The following is a 27,500-nucleotide window of genomic DNA, read 5'->3' on the forward strand; positions in this document are numbered from 1 at the left end:
CACAATCCGTCCTTTGGGCTTGCAGAATAACTCCACCGCCGCTCCGATCATCCACATCATATCTGACATCCCAATTTTTTAGGATAAAACAGATTTGTACTGACAGGGAATTACTGAAAACATGCAAATACTTTTGTACATCATTATATCAAACGCGGTTACAGTGAATCACGATTAAAAGAAATAGCAAGTGAAATAGCTAAGATTAGCAAAGATAGTAAAACCTTCGTACATAATTTTAGCAAACACAATACCATAGATGACAGAATTCCTTTAGTGATTAACTGGCACCGAAATTTCACTGGCATTTCAAAAGTGTTGCATGAAAGTTACTAGCATGTGGCGAAAAAATATGCTCCTTTCAAACAGATATTTCCTCAGCTGCCTATTGTAGCCTTTAGACGGAATAAGAATGTAAGAGAATTATTGACCTCTATATCTGACTTCAAGAAAGTGAAGATTGGAGTATCTGCAGGCTGTACCTTAAAGGACAGCCGCAAGAGAGGTAATCCCTGTTTACTGTGCAACAACATGAGTCAAGTGAATTTCATCAGAAATCATAACAGAAATGTTATGATTCATAGACAAGGTGGGGCATGTAGAGATTCCCATTTGATGTACGCAGCAGAATGCACGAAACACAACTTGATTTATGTTGGTTGTACAATAGAACAATTAAACACAAGGTTTAATAGGCACAAATTTGACGTCAGGATCAATAACAGTAGTTCGACAGAACTTGCCGAACATTTCGTTTCAAGCGGCTGCAATTTTGGAAAAGACTTGGAAGTGAATATTCTCAGAAAATATTCTGAACCTGCTTCACTTTCACTTCTCAGAATGCACGAGGAGAAATATGTTTGTGGGTTATTGACATCACGCCCTGGAGGAATGAATAAAATGACAGAAGAATATCATCAAATTTATACAAAACTGTTTGATTAAATATTCTTTTTCCTTTCCTTTCTTTCTTTCCTCTTTTTTTTCTGTCTTTTTTTTCTATTTTTCTCATTTCGTTTGTTATAAAATTGAAACTTAAAAACTGATGATGTCATTCCATCAACGTGTGGACGTTGGTTGCTCTCGTTCATACTTTAAATTTAAATTTCTATAATTTTGATTTTTTATCACCTCTTATTTTGAACTTGACAACGACAGACTTACTTTCGAAATATCGTTCAACCAATAAAATATCTATTACAATCGAATCGCGCTCTTCGTCTTGACAGTTTACCTTTGTAAAGAGTTATGTCAATCCTTTTCAAAATATTATTATTATTATTATTATTATTATTATTATTATTATTATTATTATTATTATTATTATTATTATTATTATTATTATATTTGTATATTTATTTAATATCCTTATCATTGCTCCTATCATTTCCATACTTACTTATTTTACGATTTTAACATCACCATCATCGTCATCATCATCATCATTATCCTCATCATCATCATCATCAGCAGCACTATTATTCATTCTTTAAACCCAAGTTTTGTAGGAACTCCTGGACTTTTGCATGTGTAGCGGACTTGCTACCTGTAGCCGACGGAACGTCGCTTTTTGTTCTCTTCCACTACATAGTACTTTCTTTGTAATTCTAGCTGTGCCAAGGAGGCAAACTCTTTGCAAAAGTTCTACTAGATACTCTATTCTCATTTTCTTTATGTTCGTATCAATAGCTTTTTATACTACCCCTAAAGCTCCAACAATAATCAGTACTATCTTCCTCTTTTTCGTCTTCCACAGTTGTGCTATCTCGTATTTAAGATGGTTGTACACTTTCACTTTCTTCTCACTTTCCTTCTATGGTCATGCAACTTCAATTACAGAACACAGGTGATTTACTCTGTCCACCACCTCTAAGTCCTGTTTGTTGTGTTCAAGTACCTGGTCCATTTGAATAAGGGAATCCCACAAGATTTTGCAAGTCTCCGACTCAGTCACTCTCTTTGGTTCGTGGTTGAACCATGCCTTAACCTCTTTCTAACCGCCACTTTTCACATAGTTTGCAACAGCAGAACTTTTGCTGCCTCATCATGTCGCCACAACATATGCTGCTATTTGGTAGATCTAGAACATTCATTAACAATATGGGCCATATTTTCATCTAATCCATTACATATTCACCACAAGGGAGACATTTAGGAGGCAGTTTGTAGCCAAAGTCTATCCTAACGGTGCAAATAGAGGGCTTTCATTCTCCTTTTTAAGCGCTCATTTCTCTACCCAGTCCCACCTATGATGTCTAGCAACTTCAGCTGAATTTCACAAGATGGTTTGTGTAACCGCTTGTTGAGTAGTACTTCTTCATGACCTTGTACGTCTTGCTTTGTTTTCTCCTTTTCCCTGCTTTTCTCCTCTTCTCTTACCACTACAAGTTTTGTCTCCTCGCTTTGGGTTTGATATCACAGTAAGTTCTCGTGTTCAGTATCCCCGCAGTCTTCCACATTTATCAGTTCCCTTCCTCCTTTTGTTCTCTTCATGTATAGACGATCAATATCTGCATGTGGATGATGGGCGCCACGCACGGTTAGAAGCTTTTTCTTGTTTTCCTGTTCAATCCTCTTAGCTAATCCTTTGTCCACTTCAAAGCTCCAGCATGCGCATAAGTGCAATTCTGTTAAATATTCATGCTGATTACGAGGCAGATATATGCAGTTTAACTAAAGCTTGTATCATATGTACGACGATATATTTTTTCTGTTTATGGGGGAAATGGAAAATAAGACTAAATATTTATTTTACGAGTGCTGTGTAGTACGTCTATAAAATTGTGCATAAAGTATATAAAATATATATATAAAGTGCATTAAGTAATCATTGTATTCCAATTGCTTTCACTTTTCTATGAGAAGCAATTGAGCGAATATGTTTCCATACAGACACAACACAGGTTACACTTTCAGGTTATTTAGATAAAGTCTACCATTAATTCTGTGAAATATTCACGGGTCCTGCTATTATCTATAAATGTAGTCATCCAAAAAATATAGAACACAGATATTAAATTCGATACACACATAAAGTCTATGTACACACACACCTTCTCATCCAAATACGCATGAATGCATAAGCAATGTGTGTGTGTGTTACACACACACACACACACACACATATATATACATAGAGAGAGAGGATGAGAGAGACAAAGGGAGAGAAAACTACTTGCTTGTGTTGTGTTTGAATATTAGTATTGCGACTTATGATCAATGATGTAGCTGCTACTGATGTAATTGTCATTAGTCGTTGTTGTTGTAATTGGTGTTCTTTAGTTCAGTCCTTGTTAAGCATAAATAAATGATGAAAGATATTTCAATTATGTACCATCACGCCCTTTTTGCCTATTAAAGACTAGATTGGTTAAAAGATTCGCTCCCTTTTTTATGACAGTAGAGTATTGCTTTGAGGGACTTCAGCAGCTATTTTTTGCTGGCTGAGTGACAACGCTGAGGCTCCCTTGATGGTATGATGATATGAGGTTGAATGGAAATGGGCTTTATTCCTTGTGGTACCAGTGGAAATAGTAATTTGTGTTTCGCAGTGGATTTGGTGAAAAGAGGCGCCTCCACAAATTGTAGTGTCGATGGTGAAGAAGTCACTGAAGGGTGAATTTTGTCAGGTGTGGCGGCATTGATAACCATATCGAGTGTCATTGTCCTAATAGTAGTTGCGTGTGAATATATTTTATTTTTTACTTGTTTCAGTCAGTCAGACTGCAGCCATGCTGGGGCACCGCCTAGAAGAAATTGTAGTCGAAGCAATCGACCCCAGTACTATTTTTATTCCTTTTTTAAAGCCTTGTACTTATTCTATTGATTTCTTTTGCCGAATATCTCAACTACGGGGACGTAAACACACGAACACTGGTTGTCAAGCGGTAGCGGGGAACAAACACAGACCTAAAAGACACACACACACACACACACACACACACACACACACACACACACACACACACACACACACACATATATATATATATATATATATATAAACAACATGCTTCCTTCAGTTTCTATCTCCAAAATCTACTAACAAACCGAGTTGTACTCATCTACAGACATTCGATTCTTTCAGGCATGTTGTTAACTCATCCTTTGGGGTGATTGACAGGGTGTGTTTGAAATCACCAGAGATCAAAATTGTAACTCTACCCATATTGCAAGTGACACCTCTGAGATCTTGTAAGACGCGATCTCTTGTAGCTAGTCTTTGAGAAGTCATGCTCTGTCCTCATACTATCAGCGTGTCCATCTTTAGAACCTCTACATGTCCAGATCTGTTCCCACCATTGCACAAAGGACAGTCATTGTGGTCAAGGTTGACTGATAGCTTAAAAGTAGAATGGACCATTCCGTGTGCAAAGTTCCAGTAGTTTCAGAAGCATTATTTGCAATATGGGTAGAATTTCAATTTTGAGGAATAAAAAAATGTACTGGGTTCGATTCCTTCGACTAAAATTTCTTGCCAGGATTAAATCGATCAAATAAGTTCTGCCTACTCCCGTAGAAGCATCAAGAAAAACTATTCCGCCCAAGTTAAATGTCACAAAGTGTTTTGATGCTTGTATGAGATTATTTCACTCCCCGCTTTGTGTTTTTCTTTTATCTTGAACCAAGATTGATTTATTTGGGTAAACAAAGAGTCCTAACAATTAAGTGCCATAATAGGTTACCTGAACAATCCCATGATATGACTGAGGGATGCAGCTGCAGTTTCACTGGAGCTGGCAGGCTACAATATTCAAGACCCTTACCAGCCGTAGCTGAATCCCTCAGTCTAGTTTGCAGAGGGCAGAGGTAAACTCTAGATTTTTTTTTTTTAGTTTTACTCTTTTTGTGTACAATACGATATATCTTGTATCGACCTGTCATGGTGGTTATGCTGAGGATTGAATGATTAAGAGACGCATAATATTTTAGCAAAAATGTTTTTCATTTAGCTTGGAAAATGTGAGATTGCAGTCGCTTCCAACATAATTTTCCAGTTTGCATCATCTTCCAGAAGGCATCTTCACCGACAAGCTTTTCAGTGTGTTGCACAGACATATCAGTCAACTATTTTAAGGCCCTAGAATTAGTTTAGGCCACGAATATTGTGAAGTAGTTGCCAGAGATTTACATAAATTATTAGAATTCATCATTTCAAAATTATATCTACAAACAGTTTGTGCTTTTCTACCATCATTATGGTCATCGTCATTGTCATCATCATCATCATCATTTTAACATTCACTTTCCGTGCCTTCATGAGTCGGACAAAGTTTATTGAGGAAGATTTTTTATGGTCGGTTGCGCTTCCTGTCACCAGCCCTTACCTGTTTCCAAGGTAATATTTCCTCATGACCAGATATATAGCCGCAGAATACTGGAAATGAACGACACTGCTTGATAGACAGCGACACTCATTTACAACTCTCAAAACAAGGACGCACGAACACACTGTCGCTCTCTTTCTCACACACCTATACATACACACATATACACATATATGATACAAACCAGAAGATATTCTTTTGGAATCCATAATTGTCATTAGAAGATATACTGGGCAAATTACCCTTACAAGGCGGAAAAAATTTGTCAACAAACAACCATGAGATTCGAACTCATATCTCCCAATACTCCCGTTTAATGCTTCACCATTAAGCTAAATTGCCCGTTGGAATATTCATCCGCCTATTAGGCGCTTAAATAGCGGCAATTATGCGTCCGAAAAATATATCTTGTTTGCATCGTACAATACACATTTCAACGCTTTTAATAAAACAAATGTTAGTTTGTTAATTTTTATACGCATGTGTTGTTCAATAAGCAATTTAAGCGTCTAATCGGCGGATGAATTTGTTGATAAAATAAGTAAATAAGTACTAGTCGAGCACTGGGGCCGATGTAATCGACTTATTAAATTCCTAAATTCACTACTTCCTAAATTCAGTAAGTTTATTTAAACGTTCCGAGAGTCCAAAAAGTTTCTACGCATTTTGAAGAGATGAAATGTTGGACAACACTGAACTCACATTGCAGCGTAATCAGTTGTAAAAAACCATAGGTACAACAGAGGTTGAACAACCAGAAACCAACGACACTTCAGGATTTTATGCGAGTATACGTGTCTGTGTGTGTGCATGTATGTATATTCATATGTGTGTGGGTTCATATATATATATATATATATATATATATATATATATATATATATATATATATATATATTCATATGTGTGTGTATATGCAAATGTATTTTAGTATATACATATGTACTGAGCGTTATTAATACCTTCTGCTATGAATGTGTGTGTGTGTGTGTGTGTGTGTGTGTGTGTGTGTGTGTGTGTGTGTGTGTGTGTGTACTTAGCAGTGTACGCGACTCGTCAAACGAGTTGCTTATACTGCTAAGCGTTTTTTAGGTGCAAAACCGATGATCAGACAGTGTCTGGCCATTAGAGCATTATGACTCTAATGCTTTAGAGTGTGCTTCGTTTTTCGGATATATGAACCGTTGACGATATATACATTACATACATATCTATCTATCTATCTATCTATCTATCTATCTATCTATCTATCTATCTATCTATCTATCTATCTATCTATCTATCTATCTATATATATATATATATATATATATATATATATATATATATATAGATAGATAGATAGATAGATAGATAGTATACGTGTCTGTGTGTGTGCATGTATGTATATATATATATATATATATATATATATATATATATATATATATATATATATATATATATATATATATATATATACATACATATATATATGTGTGTGTGTGTGTGTGTGTGTGTGTGTGTGTGTGTACATAAAACTTACTTGGAAAAGGATGCGTGGCGTTCGATCATATAATAATATAAATAGTATATAAATATATGCATATATCCATACATATATGTACATACCTACATCTATATGTATTTCTCTGTCTATCTTTCTCCTTCTCTTGTTCTTCATCCTTTCTGTTCTTCTCACTCTTCCACCTTGATTCTCTCGTCGCTGACACGTGACAAAAGGGGATCGTTCTTTCTGTCCACTTCCTTCTTAAAGAAAAGACCTGTCTCCTCATGGCTCGTCAACCAAGCGTTCATAATAATTTTTCTATTGTCTTGGCTCAACAGCCCTCGCCGTTTGTTTTTACTGTCTTGTTCTCACTGTCCTGTTCTTGTTAACACTTTAACCCTCCGCAAAAAATCCCAAATTTTATTTAATTTGCTTAGCGGGAAGGACTGTTTCAACGAAATCCCGTATTGTCCTTGCCTTCGAAACGCGGAGTAGATGAAACAGGGACAACTGACGAAGGGGTATACTCTTTATGTTGCATGTCTCGTTTCTCTGTTTGTTCTATTCGTTGTTCGGAAAACGTTCGTTTTCTATGTTTTCGTTTTTATGCTTTCGTTTCTCATTGTGTTTAACGTTTTTGATGTCCTGTACCCTTATATGCATGTATGCATACATATAGATGTAGGTATGTACATATATGTATGGATATATGCATATATTTATATATTATTTATATTATTACATTTATGTATCTATACATCTATATATATATATATATATATATATATATATATATATATATATATATATATACATACATACATACATACATACATACATACATACATACATACATACATACATACATACATATATATATATATATATATATATATATATATATATATATATATATATATATATATCATTCAACCACAGTAGTGGTTGAATATATTCTTAAGCCCACCATTTCGTCAATCGCACAAGCTTCCAAGCTTCACCACTAATTCAGTTCTCAACTAAATTGCAAACTGTTGACAGTTTTGAAGAGGACACCTCCTCCTCAGCTACACCTTGGTATAAATAGTTTGAGATTTGGTTCAGTAGAAAGAAAGTTACATCAAAATATGTGGGCAGTAAGGCAGGTATTCATCTTCAATTAACATAAATTTTTAAATTTTGAAATAAAGTATACTTTTCTTAGGCTTAAATGATAGAAAAATGCATGAAGAATTCAGAATCGTTAGTCGCATTCAACAAAAATTAGTAGAAAAGGAGTTATGAGGTAAAATGTCATGAAATTTAAAGTGAGGAAGTGAGTAACGCTCCAGGCAATAAGAATATATTTCTAAAATGAATGTTTACATTCTAAGTCGGTGAGCTGGTAAAAATGTTAACCCGCTGGACGTATTGCTTATTGGTATTTCCTCTGTCTTTTTGTTCAAATTCCGCTGAGGTCGACTTTGCCTTTTATTCATTTCAGACTTATTCAATTTGACGTACAGATTATCTAAAAATTTTGTTTTAACTAAACACTTCGAAATTTCCGATACTGGTAGAATGTGTCACATAGAACAGGGTTTACTCTTCATGTTTTTGACAAGATTTTGTATTTTAGAAGTTAATTCGTCAGAAGTTACAGAGTGACATTGGACAAATTCGTGTTTGATAAGCGCCAATACACGAAACTCTCAGCTTTTGACTTATTCTCTAACTTCTGCCGATGATATATATATGCATATTACATATATGTTTAAAAAAATTTCATCATGGAATCGAACCAATGAAAGAGCCTCTACCTGGTCGCTCGACACGCTAAAAATAGCAGCCAATGTATCCCCTTGCCTAAATCACACGCCCATTGTACGTAATGTCCTAGATTATCCCTAAAAAGACGGTTTGCTGAAGTCTGGAATGTCTTTTATGATAGGTTTGCAGCATTAGGGTTGATTTGAGGCTAAATAACAACATTATGTCCAATTTCTATATTTTTTGCGTGGAATCAAGTACCCTGACCTCCTAATATGCTGCAAATCCCTTGTTCGGAAAAAATGGGGGGGGGGGCGATGGAGGAACCCCCCTCCCATCCCGGAATCATTGGAATTTTTTTCGTTGAATGAATTCCTGTGACCTCCTAATATTGCCAAATTAGGTTCCTTAAGGTGAGCCTAGTAACTGATGGCTTTGGGGTCTTGTTGTTTGCAACTTTTGGTGAGCCATGGTGCAACCAACAACATGGGAAAAATCCCTGCCATTAATTTGGTGTGGATGGGTAATATCAAATAATTCAATCACAACATATATCTATATTAAACATGAACAAAATTTAAATATTAGCATCACTTACATGGAAAAATTGAAATATTATCTTACAGTATTTTATATGGTAAAATCTTAAATTATTAATTGACACATTATTAATTATCTTATAACAGCAATGCCTGGAAAAATTATGGATTACATGGAAAAATGCGAGCTTGAAAAGTAATATTCTTAAGATTATAAACCTGGAAAAGTACAGGACAAGTTATTACACCTGGAAAAGTATAGGACAAGCTATTACTTCAAGTAAAGTAAAGAATAAGAAACTTTTTACTTAAAATATTGCAGCTAAAATTAAAATTTGAATATTACAAATTATTTTATTATAGTTTACAAATAACAGTATACTTATTTAAGTAGAATTTGGCTAATTTACTACCTTAATTACAGAAAAAAGTGACTAATTAGACAAACTTACAAATTAGCTGAACAATTTTTGTACAATAAATTTAGAAGATGAGAACTGTAAAGAGTGATAAATTAGAAGAACTGGTATTCTTTGCTGCAATATTTTAAGTAAAAAGTTTCTTATTCTTTATTTTACTAGAAGTAATAGCTTGTCCTGTACTTTTCCAGGTTTATAATCTTAAGAATATTACTTTTCATGCTCGCATTTTTCCATGTTATATATATATATATATATATATATATATATATATATATATATATATATATATATATATATAGGAACAAACGAAAGAAAGTAGTGATCAGATCAACACCTTTGATAAGAGTTACATTTATTTTCAATAACAATTTGACCCGAGACCACATCTTTACAAAACATGCTTGTTAACACACCCATGACTTCGACTTAAACAGCCGTATCTACACCCTGTTTTCTTTGAGAGGTAATAAAAATATGATTACAATCACGGTTTGATTTGAGCTGTTAAGAAGTTACTTTCGAATGAAATTGTTTGTATTTCTACTGCATTTGAAAATATTGAAATTGCAGGTCTCAGTAAAATAACTAAATTCGTTATATGTAGTATATATTAAGCTTGTTGTTGGAGTCTAACCTAAGGTTCTCATTAAATTCTTCAATTTTCTTTTTAAAAAATATGTCTATACTTGTTCTCTACTCATGTGCACGCACACACACACACACACACTCACACACACACACACTCTCTCTCTCTCTCTCTCTCTCTCTCTCTCTCTCTCTCTCAACATGCACACACACATAATACACAGATATGCACACACATAAGTGTGTGAGCGTGTGTGCCTGTGCGTGAGTGTGTGTGTGTGTGTGTTGCACATACTAATAGGGAAGTAATTTAAATGTGAACATAAAAAAAATTTAGGACATACGTGATTAAAATTCGTTATCCACATCGCAAAATCAATGTGTAAGTGCAAACATTCTCACGCACACACAAGCACGCTAGCTTAGCATAAAGTATGTGTGTGTGTGTGTGTGTGTGTGTGTGTGTGTGTGTGTGTGTACCTACAAACACATACACACTGGAGGTACCAGCTGTGGACATTAACTGTATAGAATCTACAATATGTATCGAATATATTTGCTAAAAACAAGCACATAAAAATAACTATATATAAAGAACTATACACAAAACAAGCTACATATACACAAAACTAAGGAGGGATGGGGTAGATTGAGACAATGAAAGATCTAAGAATGTACATAGACAGTCATGTAAGTGGTAACGGCAGGTATGCAGCGCCTGTGCGGCGGCTATGCGGTGGTATGGCGTATACTTACTTCGCACTTTCCAGGTTTTATATGCTTCAAGGACGACTAATGGGGACACTTATTATTAACTATCAAATATCTTTTGCATTTTACTTTTTATCTTGCTTCATTCATTTAACTGCAGCCATGCTGGGAAACCGCGTTGAAGGGTTTTAGTCGAACAAATCGACTCCAGGACTTTTTTAAAGCCTACTCCTTATTCTGCTGGTTTCTTTTTGCCAAAGCGGTGGTGGGGACAAAGATGTACACACACACACACACACACACACACACACACACACACACACACACACAAAGACACATACACAAAGACATACACACTCACACAAACATACACACACACACACAAAGACACATACACAAAGACATACATACTCACACAAACATACACACACACACGCAAAGACATACATATGCACACATATATATGTGTATATACAATGGGCTTCTTTCAGTTTCCGTCTATCAAATTCACTCCCAAGGGCTTTGGTCGACCCGAGGCTACACTAGAAGACACTTGGACAAAGTGTCACGCAGTGGGACTGAACCCGGAACTATGTGGCTGGGAAGCAAGTTTCTTACCACACAGTCACGTCCGCGGCTATTAAGTTTTTAAAATTCCATATATTTTATGTGTGTGTGTGTGTGTACAGGAAGCGTAACGTATTTGAGGACATACCTTTTTGGGGTCATTGCTGCATTTTTTCGCTAACTCTTTATAATCTTTGTTTCAGAAAATAATAATGACTGACCCTCACATCACTCAAGAAATGAAGAGGCATGTTGTTATTGTGGTTATAAAGGCTGAGCATAGCGATTTAGAAGTATCTCGATTTTTAAAAGTTACCAGATCTTTCGTGTACAAAGTTTGCAAGGAGTTAGAGACTGAAGATGGAAGTGTGTCACCAGTATCAAAGCATAAAAAAGCCTTTCTAAACGCTCTGAAATCACCAAAACACTTGAATTTATACAGCAAGTTCAAATTTATACAGCAAGTGTTGGGACCCATACCCATGGCTACATTCAATCTAATCTCATATTACCTTACAAATTCTTCAGCCTTCACAAACTTGCCGAAAGCCATTTCCTACTCTAACTTCCAGTATTTCAAGCCGAATGTTGAGTCATACTTACTGTAAGTATACTAGTATAATAGTATGAATAATTTATAATTATGTGTTTATGTGTGTGTGTGTGTGTGTGTGTGTGTGTAACACAGGAATGGTGTGTGTGTGTAACACATTCCTGTAACACAGGAATTGATTGCTGAAAATTTTCATGATCACATAACCCCTAAAATTTGGCTTTCCTAATTCCCCAGATTTCAATCCATTGGTCTATTACATGTGGAGCGTTGTTGAGAGAAAGGTCAATGAACACACCCACAACACCAAAGATTCTTAGAACGCTGCCATTGTCAGAGTAATGTCCAAAATCAACCAGGTCCACTTGATTCGAGCATGTAGATGATTAAGATCTCATAGAAGCAGCTGAAATTTAGATCTCATAGAATAATCAAGGCCATTGATTACAATCTCAGAAAGTTCCTGAGTTCAATTGCAAAAGGTCTCCATGTGTCAGAAGCAACAGTCAGAAATGTTGTCCACGAAGACAACAAACGAGAAAATATTCGACCAAGATCAAAAAGTTAACAGAAGAAATGACAGATGGTTATGTGCAGACCCTTCTGAAGTTCTAAGCGTTATACATACAAAATTTCCTGCAACTGTCATGGTCTTAGGGATTGTCAGCAATGAAGGTCATGTGATACCTCCTTACTTCTTTCCACAAGGCCTTAGAGTTAACTCTGCCGCCTACATTGGGGTCTTGGAAACAATTGTTAAACCCTGGATAGAAAGTGTATGCAATGGAAGGCCATATGTGTTTCAGTAAGACTCTGCACTATCACACATGACTCTAGTTACACAGGAATGGATTGCTGAAAATTTTCATGATCACATAACCGCTAACATTTGGCTTCCTAATTCTCCAGATTTCAATCCATTGGACTATTAGATGTCGAGCGTTGTTGAGAGAACACGCCAATAACACCAAAGATTCATTGAAAGCTGCCATAGTCAGAGTAATGTACAAAATGAACAAGGACCACTTGATTCGAGCATGTAGATGATTTAGATCTCATAGAAGCAGTTGTTGAAGCTGAAGGTGGCTTTATTGAATAACATAAAGGTTTATTTTTAATCTCAGAATTTTATGATAAATAAGGTCATTATCTATTATTACATATCTATTTTTTTATAGACATAAATTTGTTCTCAAATATCTTACGCACCCTGTATTTATATATATATATATATATATATATATATATATATATATATATATATATATATATATATATATATATATATGTATCATTCTGTATGCATATTTGTATTCAGTTCTCATAATAAAACACATAATTATAAATTATTCATACTATTATACTAATATACTTACGGTAAGTGTGAATCAACATTCGGCTTGAAATACTGGAAGTTAGAGTAGGAAATGGCTTTCGGCAAGTTTGTGAAGGCTGAAAAACTTGTAAGGTAATATGAGATTAGATTGAATGTAGCCATGGGTATGGGTCCCAACACTCGCATTTCCATGCATTAGAGGAGAGGGCCAGAGAAGTTACCTTTTGTAAATTATTGTTCGTTGTTAATGGAAATCTCATTGTTTTTGCATATTTTGATCAGCTACTATCAGATTTATTTGATCCCCATACTGTAAACGAATGTAGGGAAATTTTTAACCCTGCTAATCTTCATGCACCCACTCAAAGTATTGAGTCCTTTATGTTTCATGCCAATTAAACATTGAAACAGATGAATAACATATCAGAAGAGCTATCGGAAATAAACATATCGATGGTTGAGCATCGGAAAACACACACACACACACACACACACACACACACACACACACACACACACACACACACACACACACAAATAGGCCCACTCATTTATATACATGTTAGTTATCAACTCAATCTCGATTATGACGTCATTTCAAAGATAACTTATGCGTGAGCATATTTCAAGTGCATAAGGCTCGCGAGGTACCAAATCCACTTTTTGAATGTTGCAAAGTTTACCAGTGTCATAAATACATGAGATAAATACATGAGACGACAGCATTTTCAAGTATCTTTTAGTTTTCCCATGCTCCATAGTACCCAGCATAATTGAGAGAATGTGTTTTCAAGTTGACAGTAAAGTTCTACTCCTTAACCACAGTACTTTGCCATGTTCCTATCGGTTGCCAAATGCCTTTAGAGCTACTACTACCCAGAGAAAAGCAGAATTTGTAGTAAGGGTTTATCTCCAAATTCCCTAGATCCGCTGTGTTCAGTCAGAAACAGGGCTACCTCGAGAAGGATGTGATCTTGGAAATTATGTACAGCAGTTCTTGCTGTGGAGACGTTAGGAGCCCTTTCTTCAAGTCACACATGACACCCCCGCCTCCCAACGTTCAGGTGGGGTTAAGTCTACCTAACCATCAGACTACTACTTATTTTATGAAGGATGAGAGGCAAAACTGACCACAGTGGAATTTGATCGTAGTCGTGATCTTTGTTGCAGACTGCTCTACAAGTTTACTTCACTTCTTATGTTGCACTTGTAATATTTTTGTCATAAAGGCGGTGAGCTGGCAGAAAAGTTAGCACGCCGGGGAAAATGCTTAGTAGCATTTCGTCCGTCTTCACGTTCTGAGTACAAATTCTGCTGAGTTGATTTTGCAGACGTGGGCAACTACTAGTTTATCTCAGAACACTGTTGTCTAGGCGTACGCGTACGTATGTGTGTGTGTGTGTGTGTGTGTGTGCGTGTATGCATACACACACACACATATATCTATACATATATAAGAGAGAGAGAGAGGCCATATGTGTGTGTGTGTGTGTATTATTTTTCTTTTATTCTTTTGCTGGTTTCAGCCAGAGGCTGGGGCCATGCTGGAGCACCACCTTTCAGTGTTTTGGGGTCTCCTTTCGGTGCTGTTTTTGGTGAACAAGCGAGCTGGAAGAAGCTGCACTTCGCTGCGCCTCTTACCACGACGTAGGCTCATCTGGGATTTTAGACAGAAATTTGTCCAGGTGCTTTTTGAACGTTTCAACATCTGATCCTTGCAGATTTCTTAGGTTCGTTGTGGTCCCTGAAACTCAAACTGTTGCAATAATGGGTCTTTATCTGAAATGAAACAGACGGTATCTTTGGCATTATGCAATGCCATCCAGTGGTTGGTATAGCCTTTAATTCCAGAGTTGGGAGCGAGACCATCCAGGATCTTCCATATGTATATCACTGGATACCTTTCTCGCCTACTCTCCATGAGTTTGTGTGTGTGTGCGTGCGTGCGTGCGTGCTTGCGTACGTAGTGTGTGCTTGCGTGTGCGTGTGTGTGTGTGTGTGTGTGCATGTTTGTGTGGGTGGGTCTATGAGTGTATGTATTTGTGTGTGTGTGTGCGCGTGTGTGTGTGCGTGTGTGAGTGTGTGTGTGTGTGTGGGGGTGCTGATATCACGATCATGATATCGTGTTTTGAATGCTTGGACTGGTTGGTGCTTTGTGTTCTTCATCGCATGTCACTCTGCTATCACTTCGACACTTGACCTATATTGCAACGTGCATCTGTTCAGGTAATGTCGATTTGATTTATTTGATCACAATAAACAAATCTGCACAGGTTGTTCAACAAGAAATTGCAGAACTGTCTTTCTCGGACTACGAGAGACTACGACCATATGAATATACATATATATTTACATACATACATACATTACAATGTTTCACCAAAAAGGAGAATTATACTTGTCACAAAATGTGAGTAGGGTGTTAAAAAGCACCTACATTGCTATAAATAAGAGCTAAAATGCTCTGATGCTGTAGTTAACGCACATGAATAAAAACATATACATTAACCGGGCCCATAATTGTCGGAAAAATGGCAACGAGAATTCTAAAGACTGATGTCAGTTTCGGCAATTTCCGTTGCCATCATCAGTCAAGCTAGCTCGGTGTTCGGCTTTATATATATACATGTGTGTGTGTGTGTGTGTGTGTACATGTATGTGTGTGTGTATACATAAGTGAGTGCATATATATATATATATCGTATATGTATATGTATATATATATATATATATATATATATATATATATTTTTATTTATGTGTTTCAGCCAAGTGGCTGAGGTCCTCTGAAACCGAGGCTGCTGCAGTATCTCGTTCTTATGTGAGATGCAGTGGACGGTACCTTTGGCATCATGCAGTGGCGACTCGTGCAGGCATTCCTGTAGTACTTGATGCCAAAGTTTGGCACCAATCCTTCCAGTATTTTCCATATGTATATTATTACATATCTCTCCCGCCTGCGCTCCAGGGAGTAGAGACCTAGTGCCTTCAGTCGCTCCCTGTAGTTCATCTGTTGGACTGTGGCGATCTTTTTTGTACAGTGCCGCTGAATTGCCTCGAGTTCTGCTGTCCGCTTAACACTGTGTGGTGACCACAACTGAGAGCAATAGTCTAGGCGGCTCAGAACAAATGTCTTCCACAGAGTCAACATGACTTTTTGATCCTTTGTACGGAATGTCCTCAGTATCCACCCTGCCAGTTGTCTGCACTTTGCTGTCAACTTGACAATGTGCATGTGAAATGATGCATCACTACATATGTTGATGCCCAGATCTCTTACTGTTTGTGGTTCTGGGATTGCAGTACCTCCAGGCCCTGTGTATGCCAGTTGGGAGGTACTTGTGGTCTTGTAGCGCAGTACTTGAAATTTTTTTGCATTGAACTGCATATTATTTTGCTCTGCCCACTCATATATTGCATTTAGGTCATTCTGCAGGCTTACAATATCATCAGGATTCTTTATTGCCTGAGATATCTTTGTGTCATCAGCATAGCTAGTGACAGTGGCTCTCCGAGTGACCGTGGGCATGTCCAGAAGGGCCACTATGAACAGTAGTGGCCCCAGAACAGTTCCTTGTGGAACACCGCTCAATATTTGTGTTTCCCTAGATAGTTCTCCATTGGCTGCAACTGTCTGACTTCTACCATTCAGGAAGTCATGCAGCCACTCTCCTAATTTACCAGCTATGCCAAGGTTTCGCAGCTTGTGACATATCAAGCCATGATCAACTTTGTCAAAGGCTTTTGCAAAGTCGAGATACATCACATCAACATTTGAATGGTCAAGTAGCTGCTTCAGGACCCAGTCATAATGCTGCAAGAGCTGCGTGAGGCAGCTTCTACCTGGGCGGAAACCATGCTGGGTCTCATTCAGCAAGTCATTTTCTTCTAGGAACGCAATCAATCTCCTTCTGACAATTCGTTCCATGACTTTGCTAATATGTGAAGTCAGAGAGATGGGCCTGTAGTTCCCAGCCTCTGCTCTGCTTCCACCTTTATGGATAGGACATATGGTGCCTTCCTTCAGCTTTTTGGGAAGTTTACCATTTGCAAGGAAACTCTGGAAGAGTATCCGGAGTGGTCCTGCTAGTTCTTGTTTACACGACCTTAAGAGGACAGCTGGGAAACCATCGGGGCCAGTTGCCGAATTTGAGCTCATTTCATTTATGGCAGCTATCACATCTTCCTCTTCAATGTCGATGTAGGTAATGGATGCAGTCTTTTTCTGCTGAGTGCTATTGTCAAAGAAATCAGCTAGGTTCTTTATCTGCATGTGACTCAGAGGAGAAGTGAAGACACTCTTGAATTGTGTACTGAGCACTTCACTTATCCATGTGGGATCTGCAGTCAGTGAGCCATTAGGCAGGAATAGGGGTCCTATCTTATACTGCACCGTAGCAGTCTCCTTTGCAAATCTATAGAAAGCCTTGGGGTTTGTTTTTATGCTTTCTACTGCTCTCTTCTTCTCTGCTCTCTCCTTTTCATGGGAGAGTTTAATTTTGTTTTCTATTTCTAATAGTGTTAGTTTTAATTTAGCCCTTTTCCTATCCTCCAGTTCTTTATTTAACTGGTTTGAGACCTTTCTTCTGTGTCTCATGAGGATTTTCCTGTCTCTAGGAATTCTATTGGCATGTTTGCTGGTCTTTCTATATGGCACGTATTTGGTGCATATGTCTTGTATGGTTGACATAAAATGACTTAGTTTGAGGTCATTGTCTTGTATAGAAAGGCTGTCATGCCGGTTTTGATTTCGAATCTCTCTGCGAATTGACTTCCAGTCCGCCCTGTGGAAATTCAGGTTGGATATTGCTTGAGTCCTCCTGGTGGGGTGGGTGTCAGTGGGTTGTCTAGGACCATACATAGTTAATTCTATAATGTTATGATCTGAGAGAGATGTGGGCGTTATTTTCACATTATGGATTAGGCTCACATTGTTTGTGAAGCAGAGATTTAAAATATTGCTTCCCCTGGTTGGTTGGAGTATATATATATATTGTTCCCAAATCTACTCTGACTGAGTAAAGAACCTCTATTGGTCGTTACAGCAGTTAGTTTCTGGTCGTCTCAACCTCTGTTGTGCTACTAGTTTTATAGCTTATTGCACTGAAAAGTGGATTCAGTGTTGTGCAACATTTTATCAACTGAAAAAGATTCACGCACAAGAACTTTTTGAACTCTCTGAACGTTTGCAAGGACTTACTGAGTTTAGGAAGTGGTCATACTCGGCTATGAGTTCACTAACGCCATGTATGTATGCATGCATGCATGTATATATGTATGTATGAATGAATGTATGAATGTATGCATGATTGTATGTATGGATGTATTATGTAATTATGTATATATATATATATATATATATATATATATATATATATATATATATATATATATATATATATATATATATATATATATATATGTATGTATGTATGTATGTATATATATGTATGTATGTGTATATATATATATATATATATATACACACACATGTATATGTATATGCATATGTGTTGCGTCAGTGTGCGTGTGTGCATCAATGTATATTTATGAAGTATGATTCTGTTGTGACTATGTCCTGTTTCTTATGCAATGTTTTCTTTATGTAAAACTGTAATGTGATATAGACTAGCTATTTCTAACTGCTCGAAGAACCGTGTACATGCATGCATGCATACATACATACGTACATACATACATACATACATACATACATACATACATACATACATACATACATACATACAGGTGTGGCTGTGTGGTAAGAGGCTTGCTTCCTAACCACATGGTTCGATGTTCAGTCTCATTTCGTGGTACCTTGGACAAGTGTCTTCTGCTATAGCCTCGGGCCGACCAAAGCTTTGTGAGTGTATTTGGTAGACGGAAACCAATTGGAACTATATATATATATATATATATATATATATATATATATATATATATATATATATATATATATATATATATATATATATATTATGCATAGTATATACATATGTTATATATATATATATATATATATATATATATATATATATATATACATATATATCATCGTAAATATACAGGGATTAGCAATTGAGTTGCTTCTCCAACATACTGAAAATTTAGAAATAGCAGTCAAAGAACTACTGATTCTAAACTACAAATTTTTCTCTAAAACGGATGGCGATATTTATGGCACACATAGAACAAAAAAACCGGAGGGAAAAGCGTAAACAAAACAAGTCTTTAGTTAATTGGATACGAATCGTTTCATGGTTAAGTGAATGAAAATTTCACTATTCCAATCTTCAGCTCAAATATTCTGATAAATTTGAAAGTGTCTCTAAAAAAATTCACGGTAATTTTTGGCCATGCGACACCAAAAATCAACGATAAGAAAGGCACTTACGAATTCATCGGCTAGTGAGTTCAGGCATCTCACCTCAAAGAAATCTATTCCATGTGCGTCACAAATAGTCCCGTATGAAAAGAAGTCCCGTGTGGAGGGATTACGGTTTAACCATCTAACTTAGAGATATCAAATATAAAATATACAAGAGACACTTTCAAATTTATCAGAATATTTGGGCTGAAGATTGGAATAGTGAAATTTTCATTCACTTAACCATGAAACGATTCGTATCCAATTAACTAAAGACTTGTTTTGTTTACGCTTTTCCCTCCGGTTTTTTGTTCTATGTGTGCCATAAATATCGCCATCCGTTTTAGAGAAAAATTTGTAGTTTAGAATCAGTAGTTCTTTGACTGCTATTTCTAAATTTTCAGTATGTTGGAGAAGCAACTCAATTGCTAATCCCTGTATATTTACGATGATAAATAGTTTTACCGATAAAGGTTTTTTTCATACTGAACTACTTGGCAAAATTGTTAATTTTTAATTCTATTATTAATTGACGATTCCCTGCCCTTATTCTTGTATATTTTATATTTGATATCTCTAAGTTAGATGGTTAAACCGTAATCCCTCCACACGGGACTTCTTTTCATACGGGACTATTTGTGACGCACATGGAATAGATTTCTTTGAGGTGAGATGCCTGAACTCACTAGCCGATGAATTCGTAAGTGCCTTTCTTATCGTTGATTTTTGGTGTCGCATGGCCAAAAATTACCGTGAATTTTTTTAGAGACACTTTCAAATTTATCAGAATATTTGGGCTGAAGATTGGAATAGTGAAATTTTCATTCACTTAACCATGAAACGATTCGTATCCAATTAACTAAAGACTTGTTTTGTTTACGCTTTTCCCTCCGGTTTTTTGTTCTATGTGTGCCATAAATATCGCCATCCGTTTTAGAGAAAAATTTGTAGTTTAGAATCAGTAGTTCTTTGACTGCTATTTCTAAATTTTCAGTATGTTGGAGAAGCAACTCAATTGCTAATCCCTGTATATTTACGATGATAAATAGTTTTACCGATAAAGGTTTTTTTCATACTGAACTACTTGGCAAAATTGTTAATTTTTAATTCTATTATTAATTGACGATTCCCTGCCCTTATTCTTGTATATTTTATATTTGATATCTCTAAGTTAGATGGTTAAACCGTAATCCCTCCACACGGGACTTCTTTTCATACGGGACTATTTGTGACGCACATGGAATAGATTTCTTTGAGGTGAGATGCCTGAACTCACTAGCCGATGAATTCGTAAGTGCCTTTCTTATCGTTGATTTTTGGTGTCGCATGGCCAAAAATTACCGTGAACTTTTTTAGAGACACTTTCAAATTTATCAGAATATTTGGGCTGAAGATTGGAATAGTGAAATTTTCATTCACTTAACCATGAAACGATTCGTATCCAATTAACTAAAGACTTGTTTTGTTTACGCTTTTCCCTCCGGTTTTTTGTTCTATGTGTGCCATAAATATCGCCATCCGTTTTAGAGAAAAATTTGTAGTTTAGAATCAGTAGTTCTTTGACTGCTATTTCTAAATTTTCAGTATGTTGGAGAAGCAACTCAATTGCTAATCCCTGTATATTTACGATGATAAATAGTTTTACCGATAAAGGTTTTTTTCATACTGAACTACTTGGCAAAATTGTTAATTTTTAATTCTATTATTAATTGACGATTCCCTGCCCTTATTCTTGTATATTTTATATACATATATATGTACATATATATATATATATACATATATATATATATATATATATATTATGCATAGTATATACATATGTAAGTTATATATATATATATATATATATATATATATATATATATATATATATATATATATATATATATATATATATATACATATATATGTATATATATATATATATATATATATATATATATATATATACATATATATATATATATATATATATATATATATATATATATATATATATATATATATATATATATATATATATATATATATATATATATATATATATGTATGTATTTATATATATATATATATATATATATATATATATATATATATATATATATATATATATATATATATATATATATATATATATATATATATATATTATGCATAGGCTCTGCCTAAGAAGAAATGAATGAGGTTGATGTCTGAAACTGGAGCAGAGAGCCAGTGGATGTCGTATAATACCTCCGAGACAGCACTTGCTAAACAACAGTAGTAAAGATAAATACACACACACACACACACGCACACACACACACACACACACACACACACACACACACACACACACACACACACACACACACACACACATATATATATATATATATACGTTGAGCTGTAAAGCAATAGAACAACATTCTACGTATGTGAGCTCCGCATTGAGCTCCTCAGGAAGTGCTCGCTTTCTGACTATCTCCCATAAAACCCCCAAACAGCTGGACTACCGTACCTTAAAGAGGAACTGTGTGTGTGACATGTTCAACGTATCCAATATATAAAAAAAACGTAATTAAAAAGACTGCATTGTTATGCTTCACAACAACTTCAGAATGGCACTAATGGTGTATTGAAATGCAACTTTTCTTCGATTCACTACCAATACATCACAACGCACTTCGAAGGCTATACGTTTGCAATCCAAGGGAAGCATATTGCGACAAAATACCCAGTAAACAATAGAGACAATGAAGCCCATGTAACTCCAGGTCGGAACCGAAAACGTTAACCTATGTCACTTTCCTCTGGAAGATATCACACATGTAATCAGCAGCTACCCCAAAATATCACCAAAGTATTACTTCCCCATACTACTCGACTTTATCGCTAAAACAATATCATAATACCATTTAAGAAAGAATTGTTTGGTCTAAACGTAGAGAATCTCTTTGTTATTGAACGCACACATGAGCATCAACACAAGGAACATAGGCGAAATATTTCTACCAAATCTACTGTACTGCAAACATAACAAGCCAGATAAAGTTGTTTGGACGGATAAATACGGACAACTGCTTCGAAATCTTCAGCTTCTGTACCCAGATTATAAATTCACATTAGTATATTTGATTTTTCTAGTAGATGGCTGAGTGACTATGTGGAAAAAAGCTATGGATTTCAGAAGGAATCAACTAGGTAATACGTGCATTACAAATACAATCATTAAACCGAATAGTAAAAATATGCAAGCCTTTTTATCAATTTCAACTAGTCAGATTGTTTTTATTATTTATATTCAAACGACGAAGCTTTGTATATCTGTTAAAAACCGCTCCTTTCTTACAGGAAGCTTTCAAATGATTGAAAGAAATAGAACATATACATATGCATATATACATATACACATATATACATTTACACATATACATGCATATATATATATATATACACACCCACGCATCCGCACATATAGTGTACATAGATATACTCATAGTTATATGTATGTATATAGATGCTCTGTGTGTGTGCGTGCATACATCATAAGGATTCGATGGAAGTACTACCAATGAAGAGGTTCTGCTCCGTGTTGGACAGCACCAGGCTGGACTACTCCGCGTTAAAACCACCATCTCTGCTGGTTGGGACACATCATACGCATGCCTCAAACGCGCCTTCCTCGTCAACTCCTTTTTTGCGGAGTTGGCCTCGGGTACCAGACTACATGAAGCCTCTATTGGACCAAATTGCTGGGAGACAATCGCCAAGATCGCTCAAAGTGGCAGTATGTCATCGTTAAAAGAACAGACCTGATAGACGTCAAAAGGCAGATTGCAAACGTCGAAGGGGCAAAGAATGAGTCCCACTTCCTCGTCCTCCACCAGTGCGCCCCTGCGATCGCTCTTGGCCTGAACAGTCATATCAGGCACCCTTCGCACCCATCAAAATGACGAAGTTCAATCACTGGCTAAGATTTACTATTCCGACAACGATGCATCTCTCTCTCTCTCTCTCACACACACACACACACACACACACTCTCTCTCTCTCTCTCTCTCTCTCTCTCTCTCTCTCTCTTTCACTCACTATCTCTCTCTGTATATACATACATACATACATACATACATACATATATATGTATATATATATATATGTGTGTGTATGTATGTATATATTGGCTAAACTGGCAACATGACCATCCCCAAATACAACAATATATATATATATATATATATATATATATATATATATATATATATATATATATATATAAGTATAGTCGTCACTAAGGTGACTAAGGGTGCTAGTCAGCACCAACATTGCAAGAAATAAGAGTCAAAACAATTCTTAGCCACGAGCAAGCACTTATCTAATGATTGACAAGGGAAACAAGCCCTTGATTCTATGGTAGTTTTTTTATAAACTGACGAGTTAAGTTTTAACCCTCGGCCACCGAGTATGAGTCATTGATGAGAATTAATCAAATACAAAATCATCGATGATCTGGCTTTGTCTCGCTTGCTGTCAGTCATTACAAAAGTGCTTCCCCGTAACTAAGAGCCTTTTTGAGAGGAGAATATGTTGAATATAATCATAATTAACTGATCCTCCTGTATTTTCTTTTACTCAGAGCTAGGAACTTTTCAGCTCCTTCTCGTATATATACGTACATACATACATACAGATGTGTGTGTGTGAATATGCATATACACATAAACACACGCATATAGTGGGAGTGATGTACAGTATTTTGACAGACTAAGCAAAGTTAGATACATGCGCCTACTTTTAATATTCTGATCAATGTTCTTATTCTGACACCAGAAAAATACCATTTCAGAAGGCATATTGTTAAAAATATTTTTGCCATGATCATCCCCACTTCTTTTGTAATAATGGTAACATTGACTAAAATGTCGTTCCTGTTTTGGGGTTGTAGGGTTGTTGGGCTGAAGGAATTTTGCTGCTCTTTCTCGCAACTCAAATGTTTACGCAGAGGAGTAGCAGTAGTGATTCCGTTTACATTGTATCTACGAATGGTTTGAGAATATAATAGATATAATGGAAATGGGTGGTATTTATTGTGGTAGCTGTTGCAGTTATGACAGTGTTTAATAGTGGGTGTGGTCATAATTCTATCGCAGATGTGGAATAATGTGGTAATAAATCAAATTTAAGTAGTATTATAATAATATGGGCGGCGTTTTTTTTTTCTTTTTTTTTTCAAAATAGTGCCAGTAATAATGATTGATTACGTTTAATTGTAGGCGTAGTTATAGTAGTTGGGCAGTGACTAGCCAATCTTTGGCGATCAGGACAGAATAAATGCGTCGCTGAATTTGTTTTGACTCCCAGCGCCTTGAGTTCAAATCTGACCGAATCAAATTTGCCTTTTATCTTTTCCGAGTTAATAAAAAGAAAAAAGGGGTATTAATCTAGGCCGTTGGATTAGTACAAAAATTAGAGCTGTGGATCTGTAGAACTATTTTTTATCTCGGCGCCCTCTTTCACGGAATGGCTTCTCGGCAGTGCCCCGATATGAGTTAAGCGTGTGTATTGTGATCTTGTGCTTGTATTGCTCGTCACCCCACAACTGCTCGACAAGCAGTGTTTGTTTCGTTTATATCTTCGTAACCTAGTGGTTCGGCAAAACAGACCAATAGAATAAGTGTTTGACTTTAAAATGTATATGTAAAAAAAAAAACAAACAAACAAAAAACGTAAGTACTGGGGTCAATTTGTTCAGTGAAACCCGTCAAGGCAGTGCCCCAGTATGATCGCAATTCAATGACTGAAAAAAAACAAAAAAAAAAAACGATAAAGAAATAAAAGATAAATGAATCTAATTTTATGCAGTGGTTTGTCCCTATTTTCTTGTATAATCCCTACGCGCATCTGCATGAACTAGAGCACCCTTCTTAAATTTTTATGGAAATTATGAAAAAACAAAGTGAGGACTTATACAAAACTAACTTATATTGGATCTTGGTGCGTCAAGTCATGTTTCTACTTGCAAGTAATACAATATGCTATTCATATTTTAATCCCAACAAAGATTTGTTTCCTTGTAAAAACATTTTAAATACCGTTATTGTACTTAGTTTGCAGTGGGTATGACTTTAAACTGCATTCGATAGTGGATCCTGGTTTGAGAGTTTTGAGGGGTTTGGAACCACTTCTTAACCACTTAGTGTTCCCAGGTCTACTCAAACTCGGAGTAGTAGCTCCTCTCGAATGCATATCAAGGAGTGAAATACACTCAGGCGATCCTGTGCCCTCTTTGAAAACCTTTCCAATAACTCTAGGATGAGAAGAGCTCCCCAGCATTGTAAGACAATTCCCCTTGGAGAAGGTCACTCTATTGTAAAACCTATAGGATGCTGATCATCGCTGCGGTATTAGCCCGCGTGGCCTGATCTCTGTCTAAAAAGTGGAACAAGATTGCTTATGTGCAGGCAAGGAAAAAGAACTCTGCATTGTCAAAGATCAGTTTCCATAGTAACTTGTGAACGTGCCGCTCTTCTTCATGACCTTCGGACATGAAGAAACTGCCATCGTTCTATCCGGTGTTAAATTTTTTTATTTCAAAGAAAAATCATGACCTCTGCTTCTCTTATAGCGTCTCTTTAACACCGCTTATTGTGAGCCCACAACTCACTAAGGGGAGCTGCTTCCTAAGTTAAGGATCTCTGTATTAGAGTGCAACAACAGGAGATGACTTGTGGTATGTTTCGACTCTTTACTTCTCTGGTGGCAACGCCTGCAAATAGCGCCATCTTAGCAGCTTTATAGACTCCCAGGCAAATAATTGCAATTGGCCCTATGGTATTATATAGTTATTGGCAACAAAGCACAGCATATATAGATTACAATTGAGCCCTTTAACCTGGGTGGCCCACGGGCAACTGCTCAGTGTGCCAGTGACTTAAGACGGCAGTGATACTTGTACCAAGCTGTATCGATCTTACAGTGGTAGCATTTCCCTTGGACAACATAGACGGTGTGCAAAAAGGGAAGCATACGTATTAACAAATGACTTTGCCCTGACCTGCTTATAGTGGGGCAGATACAGGGTCCAGATGGGAACTTTGAACGATAGTTATTCTGGTGTCAGTGATTGTATTGGTAGTGGTGTTAGTGGTAGTAGTGAATGGAATTTGTGACGACTAATAATTACAGTGATAAATACAGTGATCATGGTGGGGTGACGATAGTTGTTGTGTGGATGGAGTTAGTGCTAACGGTGAGCTGATGGCATTAAGTCATCTCTCATAGAGCAGGCCGTTTAACGTAAAGCATTCTAGCCATGGTCATCCAGGCACATAACTTTAGCTAACCCTATCCACTGCTTTTCTTTTGAACTGCTTGGGTGTGCCTTGAACATTTTTGCACGTCTCGTTTTCGTTGTCGTCGTCACCGTCATCGTGGTTGTCATCGCCGTCGTTTTCATTGTAGTGGTGGTGGTATCGGTGGTATTGGTGGTAGTGGCAGTGGCGGCAGCTGTATTGGTGGTGAAGGTAATAGTGGTGGAAGTAAAGATTAGTGGTAGGGGTGGTGGTTACAGTGGTGGCGGTTGTAGCGGTGATAGTAGTGGTGATAGGGTGGCGGAGGAGTTAGCAGAGGCGGCGAAGGCGGCGGTGGAAGGGTGACGTGGAAGGGGGTGGCGGGGGAAGGCGGTGGCTGGAAGAAGGCAGTGCCAAAGGAAGGCGGTTGCCAAAAGAGGGCGGTGACCAAAGGAAGGCGCTGGGGTGGTGGTGGCAGTGGTGATGGTGGCGACTGCGGTGGTGGCTGCGCGGTGGTAGTGGTGGTGGCGGCGGCGGTGGTAGTGGCGGTGGTGGCGGCAGTGGGGGCGGGCGGTGGTGGCGGT

Source organism: Octopus bimaculoides, chromosome 1, assembly GCF_046866305.1.
Source record: "Octopus bimaculoides isolate indiv1 chromosome 1, ASM4686630v1, whole genome shotgun sequence".
Lineage (NCBI taxonomy): Eukaryota > Metazoa > Mollusca > Cephalopoda > Octopoda > Octopodidae > Octopus > Octopus bimaculoides.